We start from the raw sequence: 15,846 nt of genomic DNA, 5'->3' as shown, positions 1-15,846 counted from the left end.
TTCTTTGTCTAAGGAAACTTAAGGAAGGTGCATTCGGGTGACTTTGGCTCCTGCCATGGTACGTCTTTCTTTCTATCCACTGTGGGCCTCCTGACAGTTTTCCTATTTATGACTCATAAATTACAGTGACTATTTGATCCAGGAACTCAGGGAAGAAATTTCTATTCTAGAAAGACTCCTCAACTCTTCCCAGGGGTATTTGACTACTCTGGTCCTTTATGTGTATATTTCTTGTAACCTGCCCAATATTCAGAGTCCTCCAACCAGCCCTGGTAGTCATGGAAACATCAGAATATTTTGTTTCTTTATTACTCCACAACTTGGCAGTTACTGAACCGTACCAGTTGTACGTCTAAGAAATCCTCCTTCCAGCTTTTTTATTTGTTGGTGGTAACCACTGTGGCTTATTATTTTGCCCCAGTTAAAGAGATCCTTGAGATTTCCTAGAGGTCACTTTAGTTTAATAATCTCACTGTATCCAGAAAAGGTTCAATGTCATCAGATGGTCCCACAAAAGGGATCAGTCCAGGACAGCTATATTTTGACTTACATAAGCGTAGTCACATTTCACTAGCATGATCTACTAGACCGTGCTGTTGGCATTTTTAACAGAGGCTATCTGGGTGTCACTTTGAATATGAGCAGTAACTCATGGCACTGGGCAACATCTTCTTCACTGTCATGTCTCCCTTTACATAAAAACAGTCCTGCAATTGGGTGTGGGAAAAGTGTGGGAAAGTAAATGGTTAGCTTGTGACTTAGAAACAGATGTGATGGTGTCACCAAACTACAGGGTGTCATTTCTTTCAAACACATCTCTGCTCTTTATAAAGTGTCTGCTTTGCTTGTGATACTTTTTTATTGTGGTTAAAACATATGTAACATAAAATTTACCATCTTAATCATTTTTAAATGTACAGTTCAATGGCATTTAGTTTAATTGTTGGGCAACCATCACCACCATCCATCTCCAGAACTTTATCTTCCCCAGCTGAAACTGTCCCCATGAAACACTAACCCACCCCTCTCCCCAGCCCCTGGCAACCACCGTTCTACTTTCTGTCTCCACCACAGAGTCTCCTTGACTCCTGTAGGGACCCCATGTAAGTGAAATTATATAGTATTTGTCTTTTGGTGACTGATTTATGTATTCAGCATAATGTCTTCAGGGTTCCTCCGTGTGGCAGCATGTGTGAGAATTGTTTTCCTTTTTAAGGCCGAGTGATATTCTATTGGGCTGCATATCCATTCATCCATCAGTGAACGCTAGGGTTGTTTCCAGCTTTTCACTATTGTGAATAATGCTATGAACATAGGTGTGCAAATATCTCTTTAAGACTCTGCTTTCAATTCTTTTAGGAATGTCCCCAGAGATCAGATGGCAATCCTATGTTTAATTTTTGAGGAATTGCTGTACTGTTTTCTACAGTGGCTGCACCATTTACATTCCCATCAGCAATGCACAGGCATTCTAATTTCCTAACATTTGTCATTTTTTTGGATAAAACTGTCAGCTTTTAAAAGGTCTTTAGTCACACCAAGATAAAGCATACAGGGAGGCAAGTGAATTTATCTTTCCCCATATGCTGCTATCATTCAAGATTCACTTTCCCATTCTATAGGACACAGAGATAGCAGCTACTATAATTGATATTGGATTTGTCCATTTGTTTGATACCCTTTTGATGTGAATAAATGCCATCTCGTATCAAGAGAGACAGGAAGCACCATGTCCAACAGGACTCTGGGGCTCAGCATTGGCATTTGTGCCTGTGTAAGTCATTTAACCTGAGTAAGTCACTTAACCTCTCTGGGCTTAATTCCTTCATCTATTAAATGGGGTTCATAAGCGTCCATCTATCATTGGACTGTCATCCACACACCTGGTGACAGAGAAGACCCAGCCTCATTCCCTTCTGTTAAACAACAGAGGGGGCTGCCCCAGGATTCTAAGTTTCTGATTATCCCTGCCACGTACTCCCAAAGATTCAAATTGACAACAGATCCAAATAAGTTGGTTTGCAATGTAAATTTTGCTTCATAGAGGATATTTCCTTCATGTAAAATACATCAGGATATTTTTAAGTTGCACCCAAAAGAAACCAATATCTAAAGGTGAAATTTTGAGTGAGAAGGGTAAGAAATGTAAATGGCATGATTTGTCATGTTTAACATATAGAGCTTCAAGGTCATGCTCATTCTATTTTTAACTATGGAAGTATGTATGCTTTTCATTAATAAACATACAAATTATAGAAAAATATATAGTAAATAAGAATGAAAGTCTTCACTCCACTCAATTGATCTCCCCAGAATTACTCTTCTTGTGTGCATCTTCTAAACTTTAAAAAACTGTATGTGCATATCTATTTGTCTACAGTCACGCACTGTATAACGTCTCAGTCAATGACATACCACATATAGGACTGTGGTCCTGTACAATTATAATGGAGCTGAAAACTTCCTGTTGCCTAGTGATATAGCCACATATGTGTGTGTGGTGATGCTGGTGTAAACAAGCCTGCACCACCAGCGGTATGAAAGTATAGCACATGCAATTATGTACAGGACATAATACTTGACAGTGATAATAAACAACCATGTTACTGGTTTATGTATTTACTATACTATACATTTTATCATTATAGTAGAGTGTACTCCTTCTACTTACTAAAAAACAGTTAACTGTAAAACAGCCTCAGGCAGGGAGGTCTTCCAGAAGAAGATACTGTTATCATAGCAGATGACGGCTCCATGAATGTCATTGCCCCTGAAGACCTTCCAGTGGGACAAGATGTAGGGGAGGAAGACAGTGATATTGATGATCCTGAACCTGTGTAGGCCTCGGCTACTGTGTGTGTTGGTGTCTTAGATTTTAACAAAAAACTTTAAAAAGTACAAAAAAATAGGAGAAAGCTTGTAGTATAAAGATATAAAGAAAGAAAATTTTTTGTACAGCTGTGCAATGTATATTAGGATAAGTGTTATTAACAAAAGAGTCAAAAAGTTAAAAAAAACTTTCAATAGTTCATAAAGTAAAAAAGTCACAATAAGCTAAGGTTAATTTAACATTGAAGAAAGAAAAATATTTTTTATAAATTTAGTGTTCCTAAGACTACAGTGATTATAAAGTCTGCAGTAGGGTACAGTAATGTCCTAGGCCTTCACATTCACTCCCCACTCACCCAGAGCCACTGCCAGTCCTGCAGGCTCCGTTCATGGTAAGTGCCCTCTACAGGTGTACCATTCTTTATCTTTATACCATATTTTTACCGTACTTTTTCTATATTTAGATACGCTTAAGGTGCACAAATACTTACCATTGTGTTAGAATTGTCTACAGCATTCAGTACAGAAACATGCTGCACAGGTGTGTGGCCCGGGAGCAATAGGCCCCACCATGTAGCCCAGGTGTGCAGCAGCTATTCCATCTGGGCTTGTGTAAGTACATTCTGTGATGTTCTCACAACGACAAAATTGCCTTGGGCTGCATTTCTCATAACGTATCCCCATTGTTAAGCGGCACATGACTATGTGTAAAGAAAATTCGATGTGTTTTTCTTTTGACACAAATGGTCATACCATATATATTATTACTCATTTTGCTTTTTTTGGTATGATACAGAAGTTTCCTCAGACAGTTCATATAGACTAAGTCTTGGCAATGACCATGTAATATTTCACTATAACCTTGGATGTGTTAATAGTATAATTTAAGCATTACTCTACATGTACACATTTAGGTTAATTTTCAATTTTCATTTGGGTTAATTTGCAAACAGCGCTGAAACTCACATCTCTTTACATATATTTTTGCAAACTCTTACAAATATCTTAGTATTCATTCTTAGAATTGGCGTTACTGGACAAGAAGTATGAACATTTCAGCTTTTGAAAGACAGTGTCAAATTGTGTTCAAAAAATGCCTTACAAATTAATACTCCCACCATGGTCATGGATTTCCAGGCCTCTTATTCTAATCCGAAACATTTAGACCACTTATTGAAGGCCAATTAGTATACAGAACACTTAAATACAACTTTCAGATTAGAAGGACAAGACGTAATTATTTAGCGCTCTCTCCAGCATGGCTCACGAATCTGGTTTTGTTTTTTTTTTTTTCTCTTTGTTGCTCCTGGCTCGACTTCACGCCCCTCCGCCTTGTCTTCAGTCTGCCCAAATGCAGGGCTCGATCTGCAAACTGATCGGCTTCATTTTCAGTTATTTGACCTGGATTTGAGGAGTAGTCCTCGCGAACAGCAGATCCTGGCGTGCGTGGGAATTTGACAGCCAGACTGTTCCCATGGTGTTCCTTGGACTTCCGGAAGCTTTTTATTACCAAAACGTTAACATCTCCAGCATAACAGTGGATTTGTCCCCGCACAGCAGTTTCAACGGAGGCTGGGTCATTTCGGATGCAATCGAGTACGGGCAGGACCTGACGGCGTGGGCGGATTGCGTGAACTCGGCAGTTCCGATTTTCAGTCCAGCGGCCTCTTCAGGCAGCGGAACGCAGCCCGGTACCGGGTGGCCCCGCCGGTGCTGCCGTCTCTGCGTTTTTCCTTTGCGGCAGCTCTTGCTGCGCGGCCCGTACCGTGAGCTGGAATCGCGCTGCGGGTTTTTACGGCCAAACCACTCTTGACTTCCCACTTAGCTTCCTGTTCAAAAAGAAATGCCGGCCCGCGCGGTGGCTCGCGCCTGTAATCCCAGCACTCTGGGAGGCCGAGGCGGGTGGATCGTTTGAGCTCAGCTGTTCAAGACCAGCCTGAGCAAGAGCAAGACTCCATCTCTACTAAAAATAGAAAGAAATTAGCTGGCCAACTAAAATATATATAGAAAAAATTAGCCGGGCATGGTGGCGCATGCCTGTAGTCCCAGCTACTCGGGAGGCTGAGGCAGTAGGATTGCTTAAGCCCAGGAGTCTGAGGTTGCTGTGAGCTAGGCTGACGCCACGGCGCTCACTCTAGCCAGGGCAACAAAGCGACACTCTGTCTCAAAAAAAAAAAAAAAAAATGCCGACAACGAAACGCTTCCCCCACGTGTTTCCAGTGGGAATCTCAACAGCCGCCCTTTGGCTCATCGGTGCCGGCATATTCCTTTTTGAGACGTATTTGATGAAACGGCGCCATAGAGTGAATCCCAGCGCTGTCGCCAGCTCTTCAGAAGAGCAGGGCTGAACTGAGGGCTTTTACTTTTCGGAAAAGTTGCCAATAGTTTTCGTAAAGAAATTTCGTATATACACATAACATCGTTGTAATGATCTACTCAGATAAAATAAAATATCCTTACTGGATTCTTCAGGGTGTGTCTGAAGCTTATATTCTCCTCTTCTGCTAAATTCTGTTCATCTATTCATTTCGTTGAAGCTTTTCACTTTTTGAAGCAAACATCTGCTGCACATACACTTCCAAAAAATCAAAGGCAGGGAAAAGTACTGGTGTAAGGCAAGCAGGCACCAGTGAACACAACCAACTCCAAGCTGAGTGAGAGTTTATCAATAAGCTCATATACACACATAGAAAAATAACCACGCTTAGAGCTTAGCGATCTTGAAGTCATTATAATTGGTTAGGTAAGAGGAGGGTTTCTCAATCTGGGGCCCACTGCCATTTGGGGCTGGGTTCTTTTCAGGGTGGGGAGGCTGTGCTGTAAACTGTAGGATGTTGGGCAGCATCTGTGGCTTCTGCCCTATACATGCCAGTAGCACTTCCCTTTCCCTCCAGTTGTGACAACCAAAATGTCCAGACATTTTCAAATGTCCTCTGAGGGGCAAAATTGCTCCCATTGAGAACGACCATGCTAGTAGATGTAACTAATGATGACGCCACTGCACTCCAACCTGGGTGACAGAGTGACACCTTGCTTAAAAAAAAATGAGGACAAAATAAAGGCAATTTCAGACAAAGTCTTAGGAAAAAAGACACTATGGGAAAAAAAGTAATTGGACCCAGAATAGAGTTTGACCCAGAAGCAATAATGAACAAAGAAACTGATAAACATGTGAGTAAATCTAAACCAGCACTGATTATAATTTTTAAATGTCTGTATTTATTCATATGTAATTGTAAAGGGCCTAAAATAGCTAAAATGATCTCAAAAAAGAAGAGTAAAATTGGAGGACTCATACTTCCCAATTTTGAAACCTCCCACAGTAAACAAAACTGGGTGGTCTGGCATATGCATAAACATATAGACCAATGAGATAGAATGGAGAGTCTGGAAATAAACCCTTGTGTTCACAATTGATTGATTTTTGACAAGGGGGCTTAGACCATTCAATGGGGAAAGAATTCTCTTCAACAAATGGTGGTGTACAGCTGTTTACCTCACATTATATACAAGAATTAACTCAAAATGGATCAATGACCTAAATATAAGAACTAAAGCCATACAACTCTTAGAAAAAACAGGGGTATGTCTTCATAACCTTGAGTTTGGTAATAAAGTCTTAAATATTTAATAGAAATTAATTGAATAAGAATAAATTCTTAAATATTTAGGACACCAAAAGCATGACAACAAAATAATTCATGATTGATTTAAGGAATCTTTTTAGCCCCTCACCAATTTTGCAAACTTTAATTTGGCCAACACTAGAAATCCACTTAACTACGTAAACATCCGTGGCACTCTGTTCCCGTCTGCTGGCAGTGAATGCAGCACCCTGGGCCAAACACAGTAGCACATCGAGTCCTCACAGCTGGCGTTGAACGCTTTCTTTTTTCATACAGGCAGATGCCTGTGCTCCAGCTGACTTCATCCTCTGGTATTTATTGTTTTACAGGGGTTACCATACTGTGTTGGTCTTGGTCACTGGTCCTTTCACCAAGACAATGGTGTTGTTTATTATTCTCATGATTTTCCTTTTAACTTCCCTCATCCACACGGAAAGAAAAGTAATAAAGCAGAAAATGCCCAAAATGTAGTCAGGCTCTGGGCAATCTTAAAAGGGTCACTAAGCACATTTTATTTGTCTCTAGGATTCCTGGCCACCACACTTTCCCCAAATGAAATTGTTTCAGCACATATCAGTAAATCTTATTTATATGCTTAAGATGTGGGCTTATTTGTCTCTCAGAAGTGAAACTCTTAAAAGTAATTTATTCTACCCCTTCCACTGCAAGAAGTACCCTATTTCTCTCCAGTTATTTCATTCTTGCAGATATTGGGCATCGTAGTGAACACCTGAAACCCTCCCGGATGTGTCTACTGCTTCCACACCTGCCTTAACTCTGCCAGGTTGCTGGGGGGATGTCTCCGTAACACCATGAAACAGATTCCTGAAAAAGGGGGCTGCTTTTCTGGAGAAAGACAAGCCATAGATGTTTAACTCTTTTTTATGATCAAACATTTCCCAGAAACAAATTTTTCGGCTTTTAGATTTAGCACATAAAATAAAACTTTATTTAAATTGAGATCCTAAAAATACATAAAAGTACACTTTGATATCTAAAGAATTTATACTTTGCTGATAGTTTTTCTTAATGCTCAATTCACCTTATGTTATTAATAGTTTTAATGGGCTCTCACATACCAAATTTAAATATGGAGTTTGTTTAAAGTTAATAATGTTTCAATGTTATAATGAGGAGAAGGCATCCTGGAAAACCAAGGCAATAATTGAGCAGAGACAAACTTCGGGAATTGCATGAACCTTTGAGCTCAGGTTGGAGATGGGACATTTTGGGTAGGAGAGTGCACTGAATTCTCGTGCTTGCCCAAATGTTCATGCTTGCAGAGTTGAATTCATCCAGTCTAGAATTCTTCTCTAGTTTCAATTATTTGTTTTTTGAAGCAGGATTAATTGAGGATACGATACAGATAAAAACTGTGGGGTTTTTTACCTGACGTGCTGCTTCTATCTCATTCACATGAATCTAAGTTTCTTCCAAAGGATACTTGAATGGGAAACTTTTGTGACTCAGGAAATCAAAATCTATTTTCCCTGGTATGTAGGCCCTTTAGGCCACATGCTGAGTTTCAGTACTGGAGGTCTCATTGTGAATTCTTTATTGACACACATTTTTATATTCCGTGATACTTTGGGATGGATAGTTTATTCCCTTTTCTTGAGCCTCCCTTCATCTGTCTGTTCCTGTATAACCTTTTTAGAAGTATAAGGAAGTCTAGGGACGGTTTAGTCCAACTAAGTTCAAGAAAAGGAAAATAAAAGGGGCATATTTAAAGGCATCCAGGCAGCCTTCCTATTCAGGGCTGGGTTGCTGGTGAGCAGACCTGTGTGTCATCAGGGGAGCCCACCCCAGCTCCAGCTCTCCCAGCCAACTGGCTGATTCTTTCACAAAACAAATGGAAAACCAGAGACCAGAAGACCTTTGGGGAAAACAACAAAGGAAACAGAAGGACCAAAATGAACAGAGCCCGAGATAGATAAGTGTGAACAGCTACAGCCGATTTCAGCGGCATTCTCACTGAGATTCAGCGTTGTATCACATTTCATAAGATAAGAAGTGTTTATATGAAAAAGAGAGGATCAGAGTTCAAGAAGGGTTATTGAAAATACAAGGGAGAAGAGTCTAGAGAAATCAAGAATAGGTACAACCAATCCAGCATCTAATAGAAACTCCAGAAAGAGAGAAAAGATAATAGAGGTTAGGATGATGTTATTTTAAGAAAATAAAATTTCCCCAAGCTTCAGAAAAATCAGGTTTTCATCCCTTCTTTGCTTCCTCCTCTTTCCCCTACTCCCTGCTTCTAGAAAGCAATTCTAGATATATTCTGGTGAAATGCCATAACTCTAAGGTTAAAGAGAAAACTGTTACCCTTCCAAAGAAAAAGAAAAAGAAAAACCCAGATTTCTTACAAAGGAAAGAGACTCATACTGGCTTTGGATTTTACCTTAACAACCCTGGATTCTAAAGTTGAAAATGAAATAATCTTTTCTGAAGAAGAAAGAATTTGAACTCACTTTGGTGGCATTCAGAATTCTGTTAATCACGTCAGATGGTATGAATGCAGAAATTTTAATACCATCTAAAATAATTTATTAGTACTGTTTATATCAAAACATAAAATGGATTCAAGGAAGCAGACAAACTGAAATTCAAAAACTGGCCAGTAAGAGTTAATTAAGGAAAAAATTGAGAAAAAAATAAGATCTAAATGTTGCTGATAGAAAATTATTTTTCAATTAGCAAAGTTTGATGAAAGATAACTTTTCCTTCCCAGTGTGTCCAGACCTACTATCTATTTCTGCAGTGAAAAATTGTTACAAAATCCTGTTAGTGCTTTTTATTGATGGGGTTCAGAAACAACCTATAGACAAATAACAGACACTTAAATTTTAGAACAAATTGTAAATATTATATGTGAAAAATTTAAATGCTGGCATATACTTTAGAATATTATATAAAAAACAAAAAATCAAGTAATGGAGGAAGGAATGTAATAGTGTTAATTTCATAGATATGATCGAAAGTCAATAAGACATGAAGATATATTATGTAAGCAATGAGCACGATTTAAAATTATAATAGTGAACACCAAAAAATGATGGCTGAGTTCTCACTCTTTTTAACAGTGGTTATTTCTGAAAAGAGAGACTAGGGCTTCTGAGTGAGGGAAGGGGCTTGGGTATGGATGAAAGAGCATTTTATAATCTTAGATTTTTTAAAACCAAGTACGTGCATTATGTCATTTTTTTGTTTGTTTTAAAGTTTAGTTTTATAAAGGGGCTGTTAAAACTTAATCAGAGTCAGGCTTTCTCCTGTTCTCTTTGCAAGCTGAATGGTTTGGGCTGGTCTGGGCAGCTCGAATCTGAGCTTCCTGAACTGCCACCTGCCCTCCCGTCTCTCTCCCTACTCTCCTTGAAGACAGCCCTGCCGTGCATTCTGGACTCCAGGTCTGCTCCATCAGTTATCCGTCACCAAATCTATGCAGAGAATCTTTCCCACTCTTCTAACCCTGTACCAGTCGTCCTTTTCTCCCAGTGTCTTTTTAAGTAAAAATTTTATTGAAATATAATTTACCCAATTAAAGTGTTCAGTGGCTTTTTTTTTAGTATATGGACAGGATTGTGCAACCATTAGCATAGTTTTAGAACATTTTCTTCACCCCAAAGGAAATCCTGTGTACATTATCATTACTTCCCATGTCCCCACGATGCCTTACCCTCTTCCCTAGGCAACCGCAAATATGCCTTCTTTCTCTATAGATTGGCAGTTCTGTGTGTTTCATATAATGGATTCAAATGATAAGTATGATCTTTTGTTACTGGCTTCTTCCACTTAGCATGTTTTCACGGTTCATCCATGCTATAGTGTGTATCAGTACTTCATTTCTCTTTATGGCTGAATAATGTTTCCTTGTGTGGACATAATGCATTTTACTTATCCATTCATTAGCTGATGGACATTTGTGCTGTTTCCATTTTTTTGGCTATTATGAATATTGCTGTAAACATTTGTGTACAAGTTTTTTTTTTGTGGCTATGTGTTTTCATTTCTCGTGGGTATATACCTAGGGGAGGAAGTGCTATGTCATGTGGTAATTCTATCATTAGCCTTTGGAGGAAGTGATAGAACATTTTCTAAAGCAGCAGTACCATTTTACATTTTTACCAGCAACTCCACATCCTGCCAGCATTTGTTATTGTCTGATTTTTGTTGCTGTCGTTATTGTTGTTTTTTATTATAGCTGTCTAAGTTGGGTATAAAGTGATATTTTGTTATAATTTTGATTTGCATTTTCCGAATGACTGGTGATATTGAGTATCTTTTCATGTGCTTATTGGCCATGTGTCTATCACCTTTGGAGAAATATTTAAGTCTTTTGCACATTTTTAATTGGGCCGTTTTGTTGTTGAATGTAGAAGTTCTTTATATATTCTGGAATTAATCTATTACCAGATATATGATTTATAAAAATTGTCTCCTATTTTGTAGGTTGTTTCTTTCTTGATGGTGTTCTTTGGTTTCGATGAAGTCTAATTTACCTAGTTTTAATCTTGCTGTTCATACTTTTGGTGTCACACCTAAGAAACCATTGTCTAATCCAAGATCATAAAAGTTTTTGCCTAAGTTTTCTTCTAAGAGTTTTATGGTTTTAGCTCTTATATATAGGTCTTTGAGATAATTTTGTATGCGGTGTGAGGGGGGATTTAAATTTGTGTATGGTAAGTCTAGGCGTGGTGGCTTATGCCTGTAATCCTAGCACTCTGGGAGGCCGAGGCGGCAGGATTGCTTGAGGTCAGGAGTTCGAGACCAGCCTGAGCAAGAGTGAGACCCTGTCTCTACTAAAAAATAGAAAGAAATTAGTCGGACAACTAAAAATATATGGAAAAAATTAGCCGGGCATGGTGGTGCATGCCTGTAGTACCAGCTAATGAGGAGGCTGAAGCAGGAGGATTGCTTGAGCCTAGGAGTTTGAGGTTGCTGTGAGTTAGGCTGATGCCATGGCGCTCTAGCCCAGGCAATAGAGTGAGACTCTGTCTCAAAAAAATAAAAATAAATAAATAAATTTGTGTATGGTGTGAGGGAGGGGTCCAACTTTATTCTTTTGCATGTGGATATCTGGTTTCGGCATCATTCATTGAAAAGACTATTCTCTCTCATTTTTGAATTGAATTTTCATTGTACCCTTGTCAAAAATCAATAGACTATAAATGTGAGGGGTTATTTCTGCACTCTGCCTGCTATTCATCTATATGTCTATCTTGTGTCAGTACCATACTGTCTTGATTATTGTAGCCTTGTAATGAGTTTGAAATCAGGAAGTATGAGCCCTCCAGCTTTGTTCCTTTCTTAATATTTTTCAACATTGTTTTGGCTACTCTGGGTTTCTTGAATTTTTATGTAAATTTTGGGATAAACTTATCAGTTTCTGCAAAGTAATCAGTGAGATATTTTTAGGCATTGCATTGAATCTCTTGATACTTCAGGGAATATTACCATCTTAACAATATTAAACCTTCTGATATATGAACATGGATATTTTCCCATTATTTAGGTCTTCTTCAATTTCTTTGAGCAATGGTTTGTAATTTTCAGAGTATTAGTTTTGCACCTTTATGTTAAATTTATTCTTCAGTATTTTCTTTTTGATGCTATTGTAAATTGAATTGTTTTTAAATTTTCAGATTTCCATTGCAAGTGTATAGAAATACAGTCAGATTTTTATATGACTGTTGTATTCTGAAACCTCACTGAATTAGTTAATTAGTTTTAATAGCTTTATAGTGGATTCCTTAGGATTTTCTCTGTACAAGCTTATATCATCTGCAAATAGAGTTTTATTTCTTACTTTTCAGTGTAGATGGATTTTATTTCATTTTCTTGCTTAATTCCTCTTGATGTGTTGAATGGAAGCTGCAATAGTGGAGACCCTTGTCTTTTACCTGATCTTCGGGAGAAAGCATTCAGTCTTTCACCATTAAATATTATGCAGACTGCATGTTTTTTACTGTATGATTTGTATCTGCTTGTGGAAGTTTTCTTTTATTTTTTTTTCTTAAATCATAAATGGTCATTGAATTTTTGTCATTTTTTTTCTTTTTCTAAATACTGAGATTGTGATGTTTTGTCCCTTATTTTATTGATATGGTGTATTACATTCATTGTTTTTTGGAAGTTAAACCAACTTTGTATTTCTGGGATAAATCTCATTTGGTTATGACATATAATCCTTTTTAAATATTGATTCAGTTTTCTACTATTTTGTTGTGGATTTTTCTATGTTCGTAAGAGATCTTGGTCTGTAGTTCTCCTGCGATGTCTTTGCCTGGTTTTGGTGTCAAGGCAATGCTGGACTCATAGAAAGAGTGAGAAATAGTCTCTCTCAAATTTTGGGAAGAGTTTATGAAGAATTGATATTAATTTTCCTTTAAATGTTTGCTAGAATTTACCAGTGAAGCTGTCTGGGCCTGAGATTTTCTTTGTGGGTAGTTTTTTTTTTCTTAAATTACTAATTCAATATTTTTACCTGTTATAGTTCTATTCAATTTCTTCTTGAATCAGCTTTGGTAAATTGTGTTTACTTTATCTAAATTATCTAAATTGTTGGCATACAGTGGTCATAGAAATCTCTCATAATCCTTTTATTTTGGTAAGGTCAGTAGTGATGTCTCCTCTTCCATTCCTGATTTTAGTAAATTGAATCTTTTCACTTTTTTGCATGGTCAGTCTAACTGAAGATATATATTTTTTTCTTTATTTTATTAATTTATACTGTAATTTAAATTTTTCTTTGGGTTTAGTTTGCTCTTTTCTATCCATTGTCTTAAGGTGGATGATCAGGTTACCAATTTGAGATCTTTGTTCTTTTTTAAACAAAGGCAGCTCAAATGAAGGAAGTTTAAGTAACATGCCAAGTTCTCTTAATAGTATGCATCAGATTTGGCATTTGGTCTTCTCCTTTCATTCAACATACTCTCTCCCTGGGGGATTTTTGTTTGTTATGGTGCTATTTGTGTATGGATGATACCCAGATATTTATCACTAGACTAGATCTCCCTGCTGAGCTTCCAAACTAAAACCCCATCAGCCACCAGATGTCTTCCCCATTTGTCCTATAAACTTGACCCAATCACAGCTCCTTTCTCCCTACTGTCCTCCACCTTTTCTCTAAATCTGCTTCTTCCACAGTTTGTCTTGATTAATGGTGGGTGCCACCACTCATCTGCTCTCCTAGATGCACTCCCAGATGCAAGTCTGTGCCAGCTTTCTACCATGGCACAGGTGACATTAGCTCTGTTTCCCACATTTGTTCTTTCTCCTGAGATCCTTTATTCTGACTGACTTGACTTTCATCACATCACCATCTGGCAAGTCCCAGCCCTCTGTGAAATGTTTCTTGAGGACTCCAGGCAGTTAAATGCCCCACTACATTCTTCTGCCTTTGTTTATAACTCGATCACAGCATCTGTCGGTGGGGTGTACTGTTTCCTTTCCTGTGCTTGTCTGCCTTCTAAAGCTGTAAGCATCTATTGGGTAAGCACCAAGTTTGCTAGAAGTTATTTTATAAATGCTTGCGAAATAAATGAATGGTTCTTAGATGGTTTGAATTTTTGTTAGAGAGTTTAGGATCAGTATGGAGTTATTGCCCCAAATCTATCTAATAAATGCACATTAAACTTTATACCCCTTCAACTGCCTGACTCTTGTTCATCTTTCAGGATCCTGCTCCCATGTCACTTCCTTGGGGAAATTGTCCTCAACATCCCAGGTTTTGTTAGGTTTCTCCAGACCTACCTTTTGCCTGGCTTTTGCTAGAAATTCAACAGACACTTTTGCGGACCAATAAATAATAGCAGCCATGAAAACTTTGTTTTTGTGTCTAACATTTGTTTTCTATATTTTGGTTGCCGATTTAATAATGGAGACACCTTAACATAGCTGACCACATAATGAGTAAATGTGTATAAAAAGTGTGTGCCATGGACTAAGGGCTCTTTTGGAGATACTGGGATACAGAGATTATTAAGACATGTTCCCTTCCAGCTAGATGCTTACACTCCAGTCTATAGCTGAGTAACCATGATACAAGGCAACGCTGAGTGAGGACATTGCCTTCCAAACAAAAGGGGAACTTCATTCTGAGGATGCAGAAAAACTTGAGATCAGATTCCATAGGCCATTTTCCATGGTTTGAATGTGTCCCCCAAAAGTTCATGTGTTGGAAACTTTATCCCCAAATTCATATGTTAATGATATTGGAGGTGGGGATTTTGGGAAGTAATTCGGATTAGATGAGGTTGTGAGGGTGGGCCCCCATTATGGCATTAGTGGCTTTATAAGAAGAAGCGAGACCCTCGCTAACACTCTAGCTCTGTCTTGCTACCCGCTACCTTTTGCCACAGCAAAAGGCCCTCCTCACCGGATGCCAGCACCTTGATGTTGGGCTTCTTAGTCTCCAGAACTGTAAGAAATAAATTTCTTTTCTTTATAAATTACTCAGTCTGTGGGATTCTGTTAGAGCAACAGAAAATGAACTAAGACACCATGATTTTTTAAAAAATACAGAACTATTTATCACAATGTTGTATTCTTGAATTGATCATAATTATCTCATGAGCATTTAATAGACTTAATCAAACTCTACAGCAGGCTCTCCTGCAGTCTTTTGTTGTTAATGAACTTCCTGACATCTTTTTATATTCTCTTTTAGTATTGATGCTTCTTCAGTTTCTTAGAGGGCTTGAGATTCCAAAGTGTATGCAAGAACAACTGAGTATTTAATTGAGCAGATTTGTAGGCAGATGCACATGGTGAAGTCAGAAGATGGGATGTCACAGTCCTGGGCTTTGATCTGCTGTCCTGTCTGCCAGTAAACATGTTCATTGTGCAAACACATTTTCTTCCATTGTTAATTATGTTTAATAATTTTTACTGGCCTCTGAGAATGATTTTGTTCAGCAATGCTTTTTATTGTTCCATAGTTACTCTAAGTGTAGAAAAGTGCAAGGTCAACACAGTGTCTGCTTTCAGAAAAGGATGGATTCCATGCTGCATATTACTATGTGATTTGTCTAATTAAAAAAATTTGGATATTGCCTAATTCTCTACCTTTTTGTGTGTCATATGTCCTTCCTTATCAAAGAAGCAACAGGATGAAAAATATTTGGTAGTTTATAAATGAAGAAAGCACATTTACAAATCCCTTGGATTAGGAATGATGTTTGTAATGAAGAGAAACCCCATTTTACTCAATTTTAATGATTGTTTATAAATAGTTTATACTAATATCCTGGTAACCCCCAACTCCTTTGATTCTTAAAAATTAAGTACATAAAATTGTTTTAATTTTGATGAATGAAATGACTATCTAAGCTTCTTAGTTAACTGTCAGTGCTTTCTGCTTCACAGAGGAAATCTATACCACAGCCTGAGTGAC

The sequence above is a fragment of the Lemur catta genome, chromosome 10 (genome assembly GCF_020740605.2).
Source record: "Lemur catta isolate mLemCat1 chromosome 10, mLemCat1.pri, whole genome shotgun sequence".
NCBI classification, from domain to species: domain Eukaryota; kingdom Metazoa; phylum Chordata; class Mammalia; order Primates; family Lemuridae; genus Lemur; species Lemur catta.
The sequence above is the reverse complement of the archived record's forward strand: the minus strand, read 5'-3'. Positions refer to the sequence as shown.